The sequence below is a fragment of the Delphinus delphis genome, chromosome 6 (assembly GCF_949987515.2).
Source record: "Delphinus delphis chromosome 6, mDelDel1.2, whole genome shotgun sequence".
NCBI classification, from domain to species: domain Eukaryota; kingdom Metazoa; phylum Chordata; class Mammalia; order Artiodactyla; family Delphinidae; genus Delphinus; species Delphinus delphis.
The window spans coordinates 28,165,164-28,187,344 of record NC_082688.1 but is presented as its reverse complement, the minus strand read 5'-3'; the positions used below and the strand labels follow the sequence as shown (position 1 = coordinate 28,187,344).

Here is a 22,181-nt window from a genome sequence, read left to right as displayed (position 1 = left end):
TTTAATTCCAACTAATTATGACCCCAGTAAGAGTCAAATGTGTTTTAAGTTCCTAATCTAAGCCATAAACTTAGTATATGTTATAACAGTTAAATTCAGAACAGGCTGCTCCACTATACAGGGGAGCCCACAGTTGCTGAGAAAAGCTTAAAAATGTGAGCATAATGTCACAGAGCTCTTAAGAGACGTAGCCAGATGTTTTTAAGCTCATGTACATTTGACTACTATTGCTTATAATGTTCAACATATCCTAGGGCATATGGAGGAAAACTGACCACCAAATGAACATGTTCTTTTTCACCCAGTGAGCAATACCTCCATAAACTCACTACTTCTAGAAGAGAAGTTTTCTAGGGGTAAGGGGTAAAAGCTATTAAAAAACAACAACAAAAAAAAAGCAGGAATAGTAGAAGGGTTAGGTTCCTATGGCCCCCAGGGCATCAATCTTTCAACTTATAAATGGAGATGTTTTTCTTTTTCTTTGGATATCTATTGAAGTTCCTTTCGTTCTTGGAAGTGAAAAAAAAAAACCCTGAAAAACCCAGGCAGAATGAAGCAGTTATTATTACTTTGGTTACTTTAATAACTAAAGCAATCAGTTAAGACTTAGCTGCAAAGGACCCAACAGAGCTTTAGTCTCACTTCAGACTGATGCTGGATTCACTTTAATTTTCACAGACTGTTACAGGACTGAGCTGAGAACCCACAGGAAATGGGAGGACCGTGTTTCTGCCAAGGGAATTAAAACTTTTTGATACCAAATTTGACCTAAAATGAACTACTGTTTGTCTAGTTCCATACAAAGATGAATTTTGATTCAGGTTCTCTACAAGCTAGAGGAGGAGCCTGAAAAACAATGTTTACAGACCCACCAAGCACAGGTCACAGTTCCATATTGGTGAGAAAAGCACATGACCCTGAAGAATGCCTCTATATTAACCTTTTTTCTGAGTTTTAATCTTCTATACTCCCTCGGTCAAAATTCAAAAGGTTCCAAATTGCCTGGAGAATAAATTATAATTCCTGAATACTCCATTTAATATACCTCACAAACTGGCAAATCTTTGTTCCTCTTTTTCTTTCTTTTTCTGTCTATTGCACCCATGTACATTGTTTTCTTGTCTAGAAGCCCCACTGATGCATTCTGGTTTCAGCCCATTACCTAAGACTATTCCTCCTCAGCTGATCAAGGTCAAACTCAATTGATGCAATGAAATATTGCCTTAGCCCTCTCTCACAGGATCTCCCCTTCTTTGAAGTCTGATTGTACTTACTCTTAGAGTTCGAATAAAACATGTGCAGTGATTTCAGAGGCTTCCCCCAAGAGAAGCTGTCAGGCTTCCTGCCAACAGACCTCACCAGACAGCAATACTGTGTGTTTTGTTGTTGTTGTTGCTGCTGTTTTTTTAACTAAGGTCCACATTCTGTTCCTTAGCCCTACAAGACTCAAAGTTGATTGGTTAAAACAAGAAGCTAGATCTTGTTCACAGGGGTTGATTCACACTAGCTCACAGATACTACTATGAAGCAGAGTGCCATCCTTTACAATGCGAAACCTAGGCCAAAGTGGAAGAGCCACTTCATTCCTTTGCTCAGTCCATTCTTTCCTTCTATACAGGTGACCTGGATGTCTGCTTCTCATCAGAAGGGGGAAACTAGGTCAAATCAAGGGGATTACTTATATGAATAGCATATTTACTAGAATCAGGCTAAAAGGAACGCCAGATTCATCACTCTCTACATTAAGTATAACCTCTCCAAGGTTATACTTGACTTAAAATCTGTTGGATGAGCATTGAATGAAAGGAAGTTCCCAGGGTCCCTTTCATTCTCCGTGCTAAGCAACCACTTAATGACTGATTTTTTTTTCTTTAACTAGATTGAAAACTCTATTTTTTAAAAAATGCCTTGTCTAACTAAGCTCTAACCTATTTTTTTTTCTTTTAAGTGCCTTCATGTTTTTCTTCCCATCCATTATGTGTTGTTTTTATGGTGTGAGAACTCCATTTTCCTTTCATGTAACTGTAAAAATACTTAATCTGTGACACTCTAAACCCATTATCACAATGTTCTCAGAGAAGTGGACAACCACATTCTCTAGAAACTGAGTAATTTTTATGTCACTTAACAGTAATCATCATTTTCATTCAAAGATGTCAGTGCTCATCTGTTGAAACACAAGATAGACCAAATTTCCCCATCAGATGGGGCATCTGCACTAAGCCTCACATTGCCTCAGATACCTCTGCACAGAAGTATGTTTGCCAGATTGCAGCCAAAAGGATATCAGCCCTAGGAAAATAGCATCATTTTTTTCTACTCCTGCCTATAATGTATACATAGCCAAAAGTGGTCATCCCTCTCTAAGGTCAAACACTACCCTGTTATGAATTATTTAATGGTGAGTTTCTATAGCACTCTGACACTTAACAAGGCACTTTCTACTTTACCTTCCTAAGAAAGATATGAGACTAGAAAACTGATGCAAATAGAGGATAAGAAGTTAAACTAGTTACAAGGTACTTCTGTTCACATAAGATTACAGAACTCATCATTCCAGAGTTAAACTATAACAAATTCTGTGAAGGTAGGTGGTTTGGATGAGAATCATTTTACCCATAGATTTCTTTCCCTTTTTTTCTTTAAGCCAGTCATGAAGAATATAGGCCCCAGATTTCTCTCACATTTAGATGCTAGGAACAGAAAAATAAGTATTTCAAGAATTAATCATACTACCAACCCTTACATTTACTTTGGAACTCCAGGTGAGAACTAGTCCTGCATTCAGAGTAAATGAATTTTTTACAAAAAAAACAACATTCACATTTCCTCTGAGGAGCATTTCCGACAGAGTACATTCTTCAGAGCTGCCTTCACATCTTTGTTCCTCAAACTATAGATGAGGGGGTTGAGCATAGGAGTCACGACACCATAGAAGAGAGAGATGATTTTGTCTGTGACTTGTACTTTGTCTGCACCAGAGAAGTCTTTAGCTTTGAGTTTTGCATACGTGAAGAGGATGGTTCCATAGAATATAATCACCACTGTGAGGTGGGCAGAGCAGGTGGAAAAGACTTTGTGCCTTCCCTCTGCAGAAGGAATCCTCAGGATGGTGGGGAGAATGAAAACATAGGAAACAAAAATGAAAAGTACGGGAACCAGAAGAAAAATCATAATAGCAACAACCATGCTAATAACATTTATGGAGATATCAGCACAGGCCAATTTTAAGACACCCAAGATTTCACAAGTAAAATGATTAATGACATTATCCCCACAGAAGGGAAGCCGCATGCCAAGAGACATCTGCAACACAGAATTGACACCCCCTGCAATCCAGGACCCAGCAGCCACAGGCACATACAAATTCTTGCTCATAATGACAGGGTATCTCAGAGGGTTACAGATGGCCACATAGCAGTCAAATGCCATCATGCTTAGAAGGACACACTCTGTGGTTCCCATAGCAAAGGAGAGAAACATTTGCACTCCACACCCAGAGAAGGAAATGGTTTTCTCTGAAGCTAAGAATCTGCTGAGAAATAAGGGAATAGAAGAACTGGTGTAGCAAATATCCAAGAATGATAAGTTACTGAGGAAAAAGTACATGGGGGTGCGCAGGTGAGAGTCACAGACACAATGATGATGACTCCATTTCCCAGCAGGATCACCAGGTACATAAATAGCACCAGCAAGAAATAAATGGCCTCAAGCTCTGGGTAGCCAGAAAGCCCCAGTAGGACAAATTCTGTAACAGAAGACTGATTGGTCTTTCCCATGTTAATATTTTCTTTCACCAAAAGGAATTCTGCAGCAGCCAGAATACACGTGCATGTTACCGCAGTGTTTGTAAGAGTTATTTGCACCCTTAAGTGGCTTCCCTTATGGGTAATGTGGACCTATAATTAGATACACAGATATAGCATAAGAACATATTACAATCCTCTAAGCTAAGATCAGTTAGACTTTTAGAACACATGAAGGAGGCTTTAACTCCAAAAAAATATGCCCTTGTTAGAAAACAGATTCAGAACACATACAACTGGGTTAGAATTGTGTATCTCACTTACATTATGAATTTGAAATTATTGTGAATGCAATGTCACCACAACATTTTGACCAAACAATCCAAAACACAACCAATGTTAGCCTTAGCAAAAATAACTGTTCTACAGTTACTAAAACATAATGGTTAGATGTAAATCCTGATTCAACAGTAATTTAACCTCAGTGGCAGCATTGCTTTGTGGCTAGAAGAACAAACTGAAGAGACACATTATTAGAGAAATGATGTTTGGTTATTTCTAATTTGGGGAGAAATATATACCTGCGATATCCTAAGAATATTAATCAAAGGCATTAGTAATGGTTATAAAAGAAAATATAGTTAGATAAAATTACTCTTCTTAGTCTTTTTCAGTACAAATTGAGACATGTAGGTAACCCTACTGTCCTGATAATGAATGACACATTGATCTCAGAAAACTCTAGTGCACATGTCTCAATCTACAGTCAAAACAAAAATAAATGTATAAACTAAGAAATTTAAGTGACAGGGGATTTACTCTTTTACCTCCAGGTATGAGAAAATACATATTATCTTCTCCCTGCATAGAAATCAGCTGCTTCTGCTCTAACAGCTGCTCTGCTGATCTTCCTCTCACTGCATATTCAGAAAACCCATAAAAGAGAGGGGTGAGTCATTCAAAAATATTCTTAAGCATTAGCAATACATTATAAGTATCTGTATCCCCACTTACTGGAATATAGAGTATTTCTATATTAAAATGCCAGAAACTGAGGTAGCCTTACTTTTTAATGAGATTGCAGGTCTCATAAATTCCATCCCAGTAAATTCAGTAAGATAACTATAAGAAGAATTATCTGCTTTTCACTTTTCATTAATATCAAGTAGCTGCCATTGCTACATTGTAAAAAGAAAAAAAAAAAAGCAATTAACCACTAGCAAAATAGAACTGACTTCCAGTAAAATGAAAGTTGGGGCTTTTTACAGTCATTTCACTAATAGAGGATCCCTTAAAGGATTAGCCCAGTGGAGCACCAAACAACTTAAAAGTCATTGCTGCTTTAAGGATATTTCTAATCCCAAAAGCAATTTAAAGTTCACAATGTAGTTTGGATAGAATTTAGAAAATTTCTACTACGTTTGGGATGAAGTCCCTTAGAAGTAATTAAAACAAAGTTATTAATACAATTTAATTAAGGTGGAACTCACAAAACAAATAAATCTTCTGACCTTACACCCTCTGGGAAGACCAAATTTAGAACTGCTCTCCAGGTAAAATAGTCAAGACATAGAAATTAGAATTAACTATATCTGATGGAAAGATGTAGCAGTAATCTGTGACACTTAGGTCAAAATGATACTTGTTCTTAATAAAGTATCTGCTAATCACCTTTATTTTGACCTCTAAATCCTGGAGGCTCGGAACCCATAAGCTTCACTCTGGTCTCACTGACCTCTCTAAGCAGCCAGAATCATGTGCACAGTCATTTTAATTTTGCTCATTCAGGCCCTCTGTTCAAATACACTCACAATACCCCGAAATTTATCCAACCTGTCCTTCAGTCATGCCCACATTGGGATGACACAATACAGAGTAGACCACATCAACAATTTCCATGATGTGAGCAGACCACACTTTACTTATGAACAGGAAAAGATGTTCCGACTTGAAGTGGATAATTATTATGACACTTACCATAACTATCTTTTGAAATCAATATCAACCCTTGAAGACTTCAATCATTTTACTCAGATGTTGTAAAATACTCTTCCAGCATGGAAACAAGTGAAAACATCGTGTAATTTTTAAAAGAAGGGAATAAAATTTGAGAACAATGCTTTTTTGTCAGTGGACAACAGTTTCAAAAAGTCATTGAGCAACATAATCCTAAACAATGGGAAAGCAACTTATGTCACGAAAGATGGTATTATATGCTTCAAAGAATCAAATTTGAAGAGCAGTTCTCCGAGTTGTAAACTTTATGTAACTACTTTTTCAGTATACTGGCTCATAATGCAAATGTTGGACATGTTTTCTCATTAATGAATGTTGAGTAGACAAAGGAATTAAATAGTTTTGATGTGACCACAGTAAAAGCCATATTACAATGCAAATGGAAGACAGTCTGTAACTGCAAGGAGTTTTATAAGCAGATTACGCAAGACAAAGAAATGTTAAGTAGAGCCATATATTTATAGAAATATAATTAAAGAGGTATGTAGTATAGATACTTATAATTCATTCCAGATAAACAAGTAATTTTTAGTACAAATATTTCCTATACAATACTTTTCTTCTTTCCCAGTGTACATATGGAAAGGCAATTAGAAATAATTCAAATTTAACTGGGCACCATCTATTTTTATTTGCAAGCCTAGCAACCCTAACTTCATGTGGCTAGGATTCACATGGAATCCAGTCCAAGCCTGGGTTGTCCCACCCAGCACCACGGCCAGTTTTGGCCATTCCCAGGCAATGGAGGGAGTCCTGCACGTTCTCCAGGTATCTGAGCAGTACTACTCACAATAATACTGTGAAGCAATATTATTTTCAAAACCTTCAAATGAGAAACAAAGACAGTATTCAGTGTATTTCCCTGAACCACTCTGATAAATACAGCTTGTATATCTGTTGTCTCAAGTGTAATCAGCCACCACATAAATATCACCTACAGCTATGATACATATATATATATATATATATATATATATATGGTTGTCCCTTCCAGGATACATATTGTAAGAAGAAACATTTAAGATGGACTAATACAAAACTCATGATCAAGTACCGCTCTTCAACATTTCTAAGTCTAGACTATCATCTTGTCATCTCCCTTCTTGGTTTCATTCAATTCAGTGTGTACTAATTGAGGCCTCCTTGTTCTAGGAACCAGGTCTGCTTCTTCCCTAGATCCCACGAAATTACTTTAGTCCTCTGCTAAGTACTATAGCCCATTACAAAAATGGCAAGTTGATGCCTAGGGTTTTAATATCTGGGGTCAAATCCCCTAATGTCAACGCCCATCTATCCTCCGGAGATTGCCCTGGATTCTCCATTCATGCTGCTCTCCCTCAGGCTAGGCCACACATCATTCCATGCTTCTCCCTGGAGGGGCTGGAGCCCCCTGGAGGGGCTCGAGCACTGCTTGAGTTCCCTAACTCCCAGGTCCTTCTGTATCTCTTAGTTATGGATGGCATTCAAATACCATCTTCTTGTCCCTTTACCAGGAAGCCGGTACACCTTTTCCATTTCAATCCATCTAAAGACAAACTAACCATGTAATTAGTTATCAGTCACTTAATCTGGCTCACGCCTCTTCTGTTCCCTAAAATAATGTACTCTATTTAAATACAGCTATATTTTATATGAATTGTGAACAAAATTTTGATTTCATGATAGGCCTTCATCACCTTAAAGTTAGATAAAGGCAATGTTTTCATACATTTTTATTGAATGGGCACAGAACCTCATCTAGATCCTCAGGCTAAAATTTATCTAAATTGTTAACATTAGCCATAATACAGCTACACTGTGATCAGTATGTTAACTCATTTAATCATGAGAATCTCTCACAGCCTCATTATCATTTTCTCTCTTGCCTGTTTCTCTAACAGGTGGGTTTTGTACATGGCAGAAAAGAATCTATCAAGACAGAAGAGTGACAGACTGATGGAATAGTAGAAGGCAACAAGTAAATACCAATTAGCCCATTATATAAGAAACAGAACAGGGACACCATATGGGGTCAGTTACCTAGAATTTGAATGGAATATCTCCAACACTAAACAGTGGAAGGATCCGAGCTGTGGTTAAAACAAAACAAAACCAAAAAAACATTACCAATCAATAAATTTGGTTGAGATAGCAAGAGATGGAGGCAAGGGGAAAACAAATATAGCACAGATCAATCTAACTTAACTCAGTTCCAATATAGGTCTCTGTATGAGGACTGTTTCTTAATAAATTTTTAATCTAATTAATCATCAATAAACAACTTATTATGAAAGTAATGTATTTCCAGTTTTTGCAGAGAGCAAACTAGCGTAATCTTTTGACTTCTTCCCCACTCAAACATGGAAATTACATAGAAATAGGATTAAAAATATATCAACCTGAAGCATAGAATGAAACTGGGAGAAACCCAAGGAAACAGAACGTAGCCACTGACAAGAAATAGATTGTGGGAGTAGTTCTGAGTAGAGTTCTTCCTTCTCTGTTGCATTGCCATGAGGAAATTATGCTTGTCCTTCTATAACGCTTACAAGCACAGGTACATAAGGCAACATGAGAGTGGTCCAGAGCTAAGAAGAGTTGAAGAGTGAATAACTCACTACAAGTGCACACAAAGCAGCCTACCAACCTAGGGAGTTCCCTCTTTCTGTCTCATCTCACTACACAAGATGAAATATTTTTACCAATGAAGAAAAGGACTTAGAAGAACAGCATCCAGGAAGAGGTGAAGGATAAGTACCCTAAGAGTTAGGGTTTCCAGGTGAGCAACCATATTTGCACATACCCCAAGTGTAGTACAATGGGCTCTCTACTTTTGTACTCACCTGAAGTAGCACAAGTTAGGGCCTGGACTTTTGCCTTTTCCGTATAAGGTACACATTACTGACCAAGGTACCTCAGAGGAAAACAAATTCTATAGAGAAGAATAATGTGATAAATGGTGAACACAACTTTTATAAAAGAAAGATAATAAAATGTGCAACCCAAGATCACATGAGACAGAATTCATTGAACAAGAGAGCGCAAAAATTTTGAAAGAGCCAAATAAATATCCTTGATGAGATAAGGAAGTATATTCCTGGCATAAAGCAGAAATAAGCAGTCACCAAGAAAAGAATCATACGGTAATACTGGGTATTAAACATTTAACAGTTGAAATAAGAAACTCAATAAATGGGATATATAGCAGAATGAAAACTATATGAGGCATTAAAATAAGCTTCAAATACTTTCAAGTAATTTAAATCATTCATAGAATGATTGACCATATAGATTTAAGCTAGAAAAATTTTTAAAAAGAAAATATAACTAAAAATATCCCAAATGTTAGGAACTTACACATGGACTCCTAATAACGTATAGTATGAGGAAGAAATCACAACAAAAAATAAAGCTGTTTTGAATCAAATGGTAATGAAGATACTACTAAAAACTTATGGAATCCAGCTAAAGCCAGTGATCAGAAGAAAATTTATAGCCCCCAATATATTTATTAGAAAATAATCTTAGATTATATCTCCAAGTTTAAAAAAAGAACAGAAAACCATACCAACATGTTCCATACTACCCCATCTATTCTGCTACTGAGGTTACCAATGGAATTTTTTATTTACATTACTGTATTTTTCAGTTCCAGAATCTCCTTTTGGTTCTTATTTGTATTTCCCATCTCTTTTCCAAGACTTTCTATTCTCTGCTTAGGCCTTCTATTTTTTTTCATTTGTTTCAAATGCATGCATAATTGCTCACTGAAGTATTTTATAATGCTGCTTTAAATTGCTTGTAAAATAATTCCAACATGTTCATCTTGTCATTGCATCTGGAGATTGTCTTTTATCGTTTACATTGAGATACCTGATTCTTTGTTTGAAGAGTGATATTTATTTTTATCCTGGATATTTTATGTACTATGAGAATCTGGATCTTACTCAAATCTTCTGTTTTAGCAGCCCTCCTCTAAAACCATACCCTTTCGGGAAGGGAGTCACTACCTCATTCATACCAGATGGGGTGGAAGTATAGGTTCACCGCATGGCCTTCATGACACAATGGGGATAGGAAAATCCATTGCCAATGGGATGTAGGGAAAGCCCTGACTTCCCACTAGTACTCTTCTGAAATCCTGTCTGGAGGGGAAGGGCACCTGCTACAGCTGGAAGAGGGTGGAAGTCTAGGCTTCCTACTTGATATTAGCTGAAGAAGAGGGGGAAGGGCTGCAGTATTTTTCTCTGGTGTTCGCCTGCAATATGGCAAGCATTGCCGAAATGTTTTCTATCCTGCTAAGCTACTCTCCTCTCGGTCCTTTGGCTACGGAGAGTAAGATTTCCTTGGTGCTTTTTTGTTTGTTCCCATTGGTGTTTCCAAGTTGTAGGCTTATCTAGAATTCAGTCTGAGATATATAGAAGGCAATAAGGAAATCCAGGAAACCCATTGCCTTTTGGTTGCTTGGGTCCCAAAGGCACTAGCTGGTCTTTTTTCTCTCTACCTTTCCCAGTCTTCTTAGGCTTTTTAATATATAATATCCAGAGTTTTAGCTGTATTTAACAGAATAGGGAGAAGCGTCTGTTCCAACTTGTTTGGAACCAGAAGTCCTATATCTATTTAAAAAGTGAATTCATTATTATGATCTTCCCTAAAAAATATTTAGCTCAAATAACTCCACCATGAATTATTTCAATCTTTTAAGAAAGATTGAAATTGAAATTTCTTTCTTTTAAGAAAGAAATAAATTCAGTTTTACACAATCTATTCACAGATAGAAAATGCAGGAAAGCTTCCCAATTCATTTTATGAGGCTAGCATAAACTTCATACCAAAATCTAACAGGATTATGTTTAAAAGGAAAATTAAGAGCCTAGCTCTCATAAACACAGTTGGAAAAAAATCCTCAAAAAACCATTAGTACATTGAATGAAGTGTTATATAAAAGGAACAATAGCTTACAATTAAGTGGAGTTAATTCTAGAAATGTAAGAGTGGTTTAACATTCAAAAATCAAACAGTAAAATTATAGTAATATTATTAAAAAGAAATATCATGTAATAACATTCATGGAGGCAGAAAACTATTGTAAAATTATTGTTCTTTGTTTTTAACCTTATGGAACAAGTTTCACTTTGCCTTGTCTTATTTATGTATTTAGCTATCTGAAAGCAAGAACCTTGCCTTTTCATCTCTGTACATCCTCACAATTTTGACATCAAAATTTAGTGAAAGATCTTTCACATAATCAGATCTTAAATAGGAATAAAAGAAATATAACAAATGTTTTTAATGTTATTAAAGTACTGTTGCCCATTACTTTTTCTAAATTATTCACACTAACTTCTTGCCTCATGGTTTATCTTTTTTGTTGTTTTTTGGTTTTTTTGTTTTTGTTTCTTTCATGGTTTATCTTTTACAAATGATGCTGGGTCTCCATGTTAAAGTCACATCCCTCTTACTAATATATATACTCTAGAGGTGCTGGTATGATATAAATGTGAATGGAATTAAAATAAGAGCTATCACAACACGGTCAGAGAGCCAACCAACAGGATAAGTGGAGTTAGAGGAAGCAGTTGGGAAGAAATGGCAGTAATGTGTTGCCAATTCTCTTGAGGCTGGGCATCTACACCTTCAGCTATTACAGCCTTATATCTCCCTACTCCAGCAAGGAAAAATGAACCATATTGCACTGGATTTTCCATTCTACAAAAATCGTAACATTTAATGCTGGGAATGGGCTTTTACTCATTAGGAATAGGGAATAAAGAGAATCATTGATTCTAGTCTTTCACCATTGTCGTTATTGTCAAAAGTAGAAAATTACTGTTTCACTCTCCATTTATTTTTTGTTCCCTATTTTCCATTTAGATATTTTGAAATCAGTTAAAATTGCCTGAAAAAATAACACAGAACAATTCAAAATATACAATTATTTTTTAAAGTAGGTTAGAAAGTTAGAAATGCACTATGCTCTTGAGTTTATTATATATAGTATATGCATATGACTATATTAAAATATTAATAGTTACTATAACTGAAATGGATGAATTTAATTTCTTCATTTGAATTTTTCCAAATTTCCCAGATCTTTTCCAATAAGTATGTATTATTTATTTAATCAGGAAATTTTTATTTTTATCTTTTTTTATATTGGAGAATATATGATTTATAATGTTGTGTTAGTTTCAGGTGTACAGTAAAGTGATTTAGTTATACATATACATATATCTAATCTTTTCCAGATTCTTTTCCCATATAGGTTATTACAGAGTATTCAGTAGAGTCCCCTGTGCTATACAGTAGGTCCTTGTTGATTATCTATTTTATATATAGTAGTGTATATATGTTAATTTAATACATTTTTAATTTATTAAAAAATAATCATTTAATAAGTTAGATTTAATTAGATCTTTGAGGCAATATCCCTAAAGCTTTAAGAACTACTACTACTCTCCACATAATAGTTTAGAGATACTATTTAAATCCCTTCTGAGATTATAGAGTCTCTTAGAAGAAAACAAAGAAGGATTTAAATTGCTATCAGAGCCACTGATGGGTCCTAAGGAAACTTGTAAGGCTCAGAGATTGGGGAATATTTGTAAGATTTACTATCGATACGAACTCAAGACAGAACATTCAGGTAAGAATGACAGCCTTACCAAACAGCTCAAAAAAAGAAGAGAGCTAAGATGTCAGCTGGCTTGAGGAAGTGCAACCACAATGAATTTATTATGAATTTATTACCAAGAAGTTGGTAAAATACTGGAATAGAATAAGGAATGATATATAGTGATGAGTGTGCTTGTGTCTAACACTACATCCTTTTTTAGAAACTGAAGTCCCAACAGGACATGCTACCTATTGGGTGTGGAGAAGGTAAGAATCCTACATAAAAAATTAAATAGGAAGTACTGGGGCAGAATTGTAAAGATTTGTTTCAGAAAAAGAAAGAGAAATGGAAATAATAAGTTCTCAATAATTTACTTTTTATATATTTTTTAACTTTTTACTTTGAACTGATTTTAAACTTTCAGAAAATTTACCAAATTAGTTCAAAGAGTTCCCTTACATCTCTCAACTAACATCCAATGTCAATATCTTACACAACCATAGTACAAGTATCAAGAATAAGATATTAAGGTTGGTACATTATATTAACTGTGGACTTTATTCAGATTTCACCAATTTTCCACTAGTGTCTTTTTCTGTTCTAGGATCCTTTTCAAGGTCCCACACTCTATATAATTGTTATTTGTCCTTTGTCTCTTCCAGTTTGTGACAGTTCCTCAGTCTTTTTTCTTTCATCAATTTGAAAAGCTCTAAATAAAAAATTAAAAAGGAAATATACACAAAACAAATTATTAAATTAAGGAAATATCTTGAATATCTATAAACATCATTTTAAATTATCATTTATTCTTACGATGAAAAAAGGGGAAAAAATGTGAACCTGAAAGTCCAGATTAACACGGGTTGTGCAATTACTCTGTATCAAGGGCTATCACATGTCACACATACTTACTTCACAACAATTCTATAAAATAGGTGCTATTATGCTAATACTACAGATGGCACATCACATTCAGACAGTTTGTGTCTTGCGCAAGGTCTGTACAGTTAAGAAACCACAGAGTGGAGACTAAACTCTAAGTTCTCTGACTCCTAGCCAACTGCTGTTTGCATTAAGACATGGTACTTTTTCATAAATAAGTCTTATCAGCATTTCGGACAAAGGGATAAAAGGATTAGGGCACAGTAGGCTTCCAGGGCACAGCCTTGGAGATGGTGAGAGCATTCAGGATAAGCAAGGTGAATCAATACCAGGAGTGAGCCTGTTGCTCAGATAGACGTTCCCACTAGATAAGAGTTAAAGGCTGTTGCTGTGTTTCCAACAACAAAAAAACTGCACTTGGTTTCCACACAGAAATGTTAGTGAAAAGCCCAGAATAATTCTCAATATCACATAGAAAAAGGAGAAAAGGCCTTTCTTTTTTACCTTTGCCTTTGCTCACTCCATCTTATTCATTAATGTTTCCTTTGGGGGTTCATAGGAGCTTATTTATTTACACAAGCACTAGGGATCTCCTGTGACGGATGTTTCATATTGTGAAGAACAAAGTCGTTTTACCAACAAAAGGGGAAACCTGATAACTCTGAAATTAGAATTCAATACTTAGTGCTGGAAACTTACTCCTGAGGAAGCCTTCCAGGATGGCTGAGGTACAGCCCGATTTAAGAGGCTCCTGGGGCAAAATAGGAAACACTGGTTGAATTTATATGATTTACAGACAAACTTCCGTTGGCAAATACAGGTAAATGATAGATGCACATGATCTGTGAGTCTCGATGTTTTCTCTCCTTGCACAGGTGGTGCCCAATGGTGAAAAATAATCTAAGGACAGGGCCTTTCGGGAGATGGATAAAGCTCAGGGAGCCAAGAAATTGAAACTTTACATATTTTGAAGAAAGAGAAAGAAGCAAAAGTAACGGAAGCCCCCAACTGCTTCCCCAAGGTCTTGCCTTTCTACCAGGTATCTCCTCTTTCTCTTTACTATATGATACTGTTGTTGCTTTTTTAATGAATCCTATCTGTACCGCTAACCTTGGTCACATTCTAAATGGTGGGCTCTATAACCTTTTTTTGCAAGAACTGGGCTGTGTCAGTATGTCTTCTCAGAGTGGATATATTTGTGAGATTGACTGGTTGAAACTGGAACATTAAATGGCCTGAATTAGTCTCTGAAAAAAAGCAACAGAAAATCTCAAGTCAATTACAATCCATTGACTGTTCTTTTTCCTTCTTGGGTTTTAGAGACAGCTGGAGCCAACAAATGCCTGGACCTTCTGGCCTCTTTGGCTTCTCCTAATCATTAGAAAGAACGCAGAGATGCTAACCTTTGCCCCAGGGCAGTTCCCTATTAAGAAAATTTGTTTTTCTTATTTTTACAATTAAAATATATAGGTTTAGCATAGAAAAATTGGAAAATATGAAAAAGATTAAGAAAAGTTAAATGCTTCAAACCTAATCTGACAAAGAAAACCACAGTTAATATTTTTGTTTCTTCCAGCTACACATATACAAAATTGTGATTATTTATATTGCCAAGTAACTTGCTTTTATCACATAATAATATATCTTGAGCATTTTTCCTTATCCTTAACTCCTATGGAAGAATACAATTTTCAGTGGTACAACATATGAAGGTATGTTTTCTCACATATCATAACATGCTCCACCACTACATACCAGATTTTCAGCATCCTAAAGAAAAACAAATTACAACTGTCTATTGATTATTTCAAAAAAATAATATTAAGTAATAATAATGATGACAATAACAGTAATCCTTAACTGACTTTTAGGGTAACACCTCCAGAGTTTCATCATTTAAAATCAAGTTGGCCCATGTCTAAATTACCGAGTTTTAATCAAGAATGTTAAATTCTAGCAAATGATTTTTTTATATATCTATCTAGATGATCATATAAGGGTTTCTGCTATTATTTGTTTGGTATATTATGTTGATAGATATCTAAATAATATTCAGAATGTCTTGAATTCATGAAATTATTTTAATATACAGTTGGAATTGTTTTGAATATATTTACAAATTTTACATATATGTTCAAATGAGACTGAACCATAGTTTTGTTCTGACAATTTGGGGTGTAAAAGTTATTTTAGTCTGATAAAGTGATTTATGAAGTGTTCCATAATTTTTTGGACATTAAACTATTTATGTACCACAGAGATTGTTTCTTGAAAGTATAAATTAACGCTTTACTAAGTACTCTGTGTCCAATGTTCATTTTGAGGATCAGTGTCTATCCTTCTCCCAGTTGAATCTCTGGTAATACTACAGAATCTATTATGCTAAGTGTTTACTAAATGAATAAATGAAAGATACTACGAGAGAGGTAAGCACAGTTCTATGGAAGCACTTAAATGGGCATCCTACCCAAACTAGAAATTCAGGAAAGTTTCCTAGGAAAAGGTATTAACTAACTAGGAGGGGCCTTTCCAGTTTAAGCGAGGATTTCAGCATGGCTATTGCAGAGTGTAAAGAAGAAGGATCAGTAGTGGCTCCAAAATTTATACATTAGCATTTAGGGGTGACGATCTGACTGTGGGAAACTTTTCTTGAAGCCGTGTTATATAACAACTACACTGTTTTATCTCAAATTCTACTACTGTTATATTGGATTGACGTTGGGGGCAAGACTGATGAAGATTATGGGTAAGCAAATCCTCCCCCAGTATCTTTTCCCTTGGCACATTCGTGGTGTGGGGAAATATGGAAATGACATAAAAGAAGGTGGAGAGATTAAACTGGTCCTTTTATGATGGGCTAATTCAGTGTTAATGAGATGACTTTTTCCACTTTCTCTTATTTGTCATAAGTATTTAAATGGTCTCCTTCATCTGGGCCTTTTTCTTTGAGCAAAGAAAAGGAACCACTCTCTTCTCATTTCTTTCTCAACACCCACTCTCTCAAGATATAAGTGCTTAGTTTAGTGCTCATTTGTAACAGAATAATAAGCTCCTTCTATCCTCCTCCAACCTGTTCTCTTCCTTCTCCTCCTCCTTCTACTTAGAGCAGCTGTGCTCAAACAAATCAAAACTGCCTCAACTCACACTTTTGAAGTTAGATCCATGTGTCAGCGTGAACAGAGACAGGCAAGGAAGAGCAGGAAGAAGGGAATTTCTTCTGTTAATAAACTATTGTACCATGATCTCTTTTTAAATCTCTCCCAAACCATTATCTAGGTGGTAACTCACTAGGAGGAAGAGAAAAAATATAAAAACTTAATGGGGAAGCCAGGAAGGCTGCCCTATGTGACCAGCCAAGGAATAAGCCAAGGAATCATGCCCTTCTGTGCTCCAGAAAGAGAGAGCAGGGCAAATGGTTGGTTGCAGGCTAGAGGACAGAATAAAAAGGAGACATTTTCTCACTCTGCTGCCCTGGTCCCAATGAAAACAATCTATCACAGGAATACAGCATAGTATAAGGCACAGTGCTTACATCCAAAATCCACAGTCTTTCCTGGGCATCATATTGGACAAATGTGAAACAATTAGGGCAACAGCTGAGTTTTCATAATGTACTAACTAACACTGTATATCATAGGAACTCATGATATACACCGTGGGCTAGAAAAAGCAAGTAAGGCAGGAATGTTAGTTTCAACACACCTAAACACTGTGTAGTATTTTCAGAGGATCAGAAGAGAACTGTGATAGGTACTATGGTATTGTGTTAAGAGGACTGACTCTGGATCCAGATTGCCAGTTATTAAATCCTGGTTCTAGCTATATTATCTTGGGCAAACTACTTTAACTTCCCTTTACCTGCTTGCCCTGTAAAATGGGGATAATAATTGTTTCTCATACTATTATTATATGTAATACTGATAGGCTCGCAGTGAATATTAAATGACTGAATAAAGTGCTTATCACAGCACCTGGACAGAGTTAGTTCTCAATAAATATTAGCTAGCTATCACTGGTCCAGCCATACTAATACTTGCCAGTATTCATAAAATCTTTGTGCCAGGGCTTCCCTGGTGGTGCAGTGGTTAAGAATCTGCCTGCCAGTGCAGGAGACATGGGTTCAAGCCCTGGTCCAGGAAGATCCCACATGCCGTGGAGCAACTAAGCCTGTGCACCACAACTACTGAGCCTGAGCTCTAGAGCCCGCGAGCCACAACTACTGAGCCTGCATGCCACAACTACTGAAGTCTGTGTGCCTAGAGCACATGCTGTACAACAAGAGAGGCCACCACAATGAGAAGCCTGCACACCGCAACAAAGAGTAGCCCCTGCTCTCCACACCTAGAGAAAGCCCCCGTGCAGCAATGGAGACTCAAAGCAGCCAATAAAAAAAAAAAAAAATGCTATTCTAGTGAACACATGAACAATAAGAAGGCCAGACCGCCTTACTGCTGACATGAAGAAAGGTTTAGTGGTCTGAACAGATCAAACCCACAACATTCCCTTAAACCAAAGCCTAAGCCAGAGAAAGGCCCTAACTCTCCTCAATTCTATGAAGCCTGGGAGAAGTGAGGAAGATGCAGAAGAAAAGTTTGAAGCTAGCTGACGTTGTTTCATGAGGTTTAAGAAAGGAATCCACATCCATAATTAAAAAGTGCAAAGTGAAGCTGCAAGTGCTGATGTAGATACAGCAAGTTACCTAGAAGATCCAACTAAGATAACGAATGAAGGTGGCTACACTAAACAACAGATTTTCAATGCAGACAAAACACTCTTATACTGGAAGAAGAGGCCATCTAGGATTTTCACAGGTTGAGAGAAGTCGAGGCCTGTCTTCAAAGCTTCAAAGGACAAGCTGACACTCTTGCCAGGGGCTAATGCAACTGGTGGTTTAAGCCAATACTCATTTACCCTTCCAAAAATCCTAGTGCCCTTAATAATTATGCTAAATCAACTCTGCCTGTGCTGTATAAATGGAACAACAAAGGCTGGATGACAACACACTGTTTACAACATGGTTTACTGAATACCTGAAGACCACTGTTGAGACCTATTGCTCAGAAAAAGAGATTCCTTTCAAAATATTAAAGATATCCAATGAGACTAATGTTGTTTCCACGCTTGCTAACACATCCATTCTGCAGTCCATGGGTCAAGGAAGAATTTTGACCTTCAAGTCTTGTTATTTAAGAAATACATTTCATAAGGCTATAGCTGTCATAGACAGTGATTCCTCTGATGGATCTAGGCAAAGCCAATTGAAAACCTTCTGGAAAGGATTCACCATTCTGGATGCCATTAAGAACATTCCTGATTCATGGGAAGAATTTAAAACATCAACATTAAAAGGAGTTTGGAAGGTGTTAATTCCAACTCTCATGGATGACTTAGAGGGATTCAAGACTTCAGCGGAGGAAGTAACTGCAGATGTGGTGGAAATAGCAAGAGAACTAGAATTAGAGGTGGAGCTTGAAGATGTGACTGAATTGCTGCATTCTCATGATAAAACTTTAATGGATAAGGAGTTGCTTTTTAAACATGAGCAAAGAAAGTAGTTTCTTGAGATGGAAACTACTCCTGGTGAAGATGCTACGAAGATTGTTAAAATGACAGCAAAGGATTTAAAATATTACATAAAATTAGTTGCTAAAGCAGTGGGAGGGTTTGAGAGATTTGACTCCAATTTTGAAAGAAGTCCTACTGTGGGTAAAATGCTATCAAACAGCATTGCATGCTACAGAGAAATCATTCATGAAAGGAAGAGTCCATCAATGAAGCAAACTTCACTGTTGTCTTATGTTAAGAAATTGCCATGGCCACCCAACCTTCAGCAACACCACCCTCATCAGTCAGCAGCCATCAACACTGACGCAAGACTCTCCGCCAGCAAAGAGATTATGAGTCACTGAAAGCTCAATTGATGGTTAGCATTTTTTAATTAAGTATATACATTGTCTAAGGTAGGAAATTTGACAAGCTATGTTAACTACAATGATGAAATCATAATAAATTCTAAGTACAATGATGTAACAGTATAGTGTATGCGGAATTAATATTATCATTCAATAAGTTTATTATAACCTGTTAGTATTTTCCCTTAACATATATTCTCATTTTTCAAAACAAAATAATTTTTTTATTTGCCTTTTATGAGATAGAGAGCAAAGTAACAAACCCTAGACTAGACTATGTTTCTATACATAGTTGCTATAGAAGACCTCCTTCTGCTTTTTCTTTTGTGTGTATCATATAGTTGACACTCTGTGGTTTGGCAGGAACATTTACATTTCGCATTTTAAAACATATAGAGTTTTTAACTGATACTAAATAAGTGAGCACTAATATTTATAATAATACAAAATATGTTAGCAAAGCTAGTGCCAATAATGAAACATGGAAGTTGGTCTGAAAAGAAGTCATAATGATTTATACATAGCATTTATTTATTTAGATTTTAAAAATGAAGCACAATCAGCTTTTAATAAATAATCTTATTAAATGTTAAGAGTACCTTGTTATATGCATGAAAGAATAAAATATAAATAGCATTAACAAAATAGAATGTAGATGATAATGGAATCATATCTTCAACTTACTGGAACAAAATAACTGTTAACTGTAAAGTAGCTAAATTATCTTTCAAGACTGAAGATAAATTACTTTTCAGATAAAGACTAAGGGATTTTTTTCATTCAAAGAATGTACTGAATTAACTATTAAAGAATGTAACTAAGGAAGAACTAAATTCAACCTAAATGGAAGAGTAGAATGGAAAAGAAAAGAAAGAAAGCAATAGTTAACAAAAAATTAATAAATATATGAAGAGATCTATAAAATAGCCTTAATAGAAAAATAAAGAAAACAAAAATCTTCAGAATTACAAAAAGACTCAAGTTTTGTGAAGACACTAAATAAGAGTAGGTGATTTTTTTTTTTTTTTTTTTTTTTTTTGCGGTACACGGGGCTCTCACTACTGTGGCCTCTCCCCTTGCGGAGCACAGGCTCCGGACGTGCAGGCTCAGCGGCCATGGCTCACGGGCCCAGCCGCTCCGCGGCATGTGGGATCTTCCCGAACCAGGGCACGAACCCGTGTCCCCTGCATCGGCAGGCGGACTCTCAAACACTGCGCCACCAGGGAAGCCCAAGAGTAGGTGATTTTAATACAAACTTCTCTAAAACTGTTTGCTATAGAAATGTGAAAATAAAAGATTTGAGTTCTACAGTAAATAAGATTAACTAAAATATATAAAAATGTAAGATACAGACAATAATATATGAAATACATAATATGTAAGGTCTATAAAATTGCATATTCAAACACTGGAGAATATATGTTTAAAAGACAAGGCAAGCATTAATAAATACTGAACAGTTAAAATCACTCGACCACAATTTCTAGTTACAACACAACAGAATTCCAACAAAACCAGTTGATGTAGGTTAACTCTACAAGGAAATTTATAGGTATAAATAAATAAATATTTCAATCTTTGTATATGACATATATACATGTGATACATATATACATATATGAAAATATGAAAAATGTAAAATTAATACACTAAGCATTCAATTCAAACACTAAGAAAAAATAAAGAAAAAACAAAGAAACAAAGACAAGGAAGTAGTGAATAAGTTGCTTAAAAAATTGCCAGGCCAAAACAATTCCCCTTGAAAAATCTAATAAACTTTAAAGAATAGAAAAACTCTATTGCATGCATTTATTTCAGAAAATAGAAAATATGAAGAGCTTCTCAAACTAATATTTTGAGCCTAGAATAAAGTGAAACAAAAACTGCATAAGAAAATGGACAACCTGGAAGAAATGGACAAATTCTTGGAAAGGTATAACCTTTCAAGACTGAACCAGGAAGAAATAGAAAATATGAACAGACCAATCACAAGTAATGAAATTGAAACTGTGATTAAAAATCTTCCAACAAACAAAAGTCCAGGACCAGATGGCTTCACAGATGAATTCTATCAAACATTTAGAGAACAGCTAACACCCATCCTTCTCAAACTCTTCCAAAAAATTGCAGAGGAACACTCCCAAACTCATTCTATGAGGCCACCATCACCCCGATACCAAAACCAGACAAAGATACTACAAAAAAGGAAAATTACAGACCAATATCACTGATGAATATAGATGCAAAAATACTCAACAAATTACTAGCAAACAGAATCCAACATATTAAAAGGATCATACACCATGATCAAGTGGGTTTTATCCCAGGGATGCAAGGATTCTTCAATATACTCAAATCAATCAATATGATACACCATATTAACAAACTGAAAAAGAAAAACCATATGATCATCTCAATAGATGCAGAAAAAGCTTTTGAGAAAATTCAACACCCATTTATGATAAAAACTTCCCAGAAACTGGGCACAGAGGGAACCTACCTCAACAAAATAAAGGCCATATATGACAAACCCACAGCAAACATCATTCTCAATGGTGAAAAAATGAAAGCATTCCCTCTACGATCAGGAACAAGACAAGGATGTCCACTCTCACCACTATTATTCAATATAGTTTTGGAAGTCCCAGCCATGGCAATCAGAGAAGAAAAAGAAATAAAAGGAATCCAAATTGGAAAAGAAGAAGTAAAACTGTCACTGTTTGCAGATGACATGATACTATACATAGAAAATCCTAAAGATGCCACCAGAAAACTACTAGAGCTAGTTTGGTAGAGTATAAGGATACAAAATTAATGCACAGAAATCTCTTGCATTCCTATACACTAATGTTGAAAAATCTGAAAGAGAAATTAAGGAAACACTCCCATTTACCACTGCAACAAAAAGAATAAAATACCTCGGAATAAACCTACCTAGGGAGACAAAAGACCTGTATGCAGAAAACTATAAAACACTGATGAAAGAAATTAAAGCTGATACCAACAGATGGAGAGACAGACCATGTTCTT

The 22,181-nt window shown here is 35.8% G+C and overlaps 1 long non-coding RNA gene and 1 pseudogene across 1 annotated transcript in view; both read right to left on the bottom strand.

Annotated features, from left to right (window-relative positions):
* Positions 1–22,181, bottom strand: part of LOC132427195 (uncharacterized) — a 203,937-nt gene that overhangs the window by 149,471 nt on the left and 32,285 nt on the right. The window lies entirely within an intron of this gene.
* LOC132426564 (olfactory receptor 13C7-like) lies at positions 2,821–3,779 on the bottom strand (annotated as a pseudogene).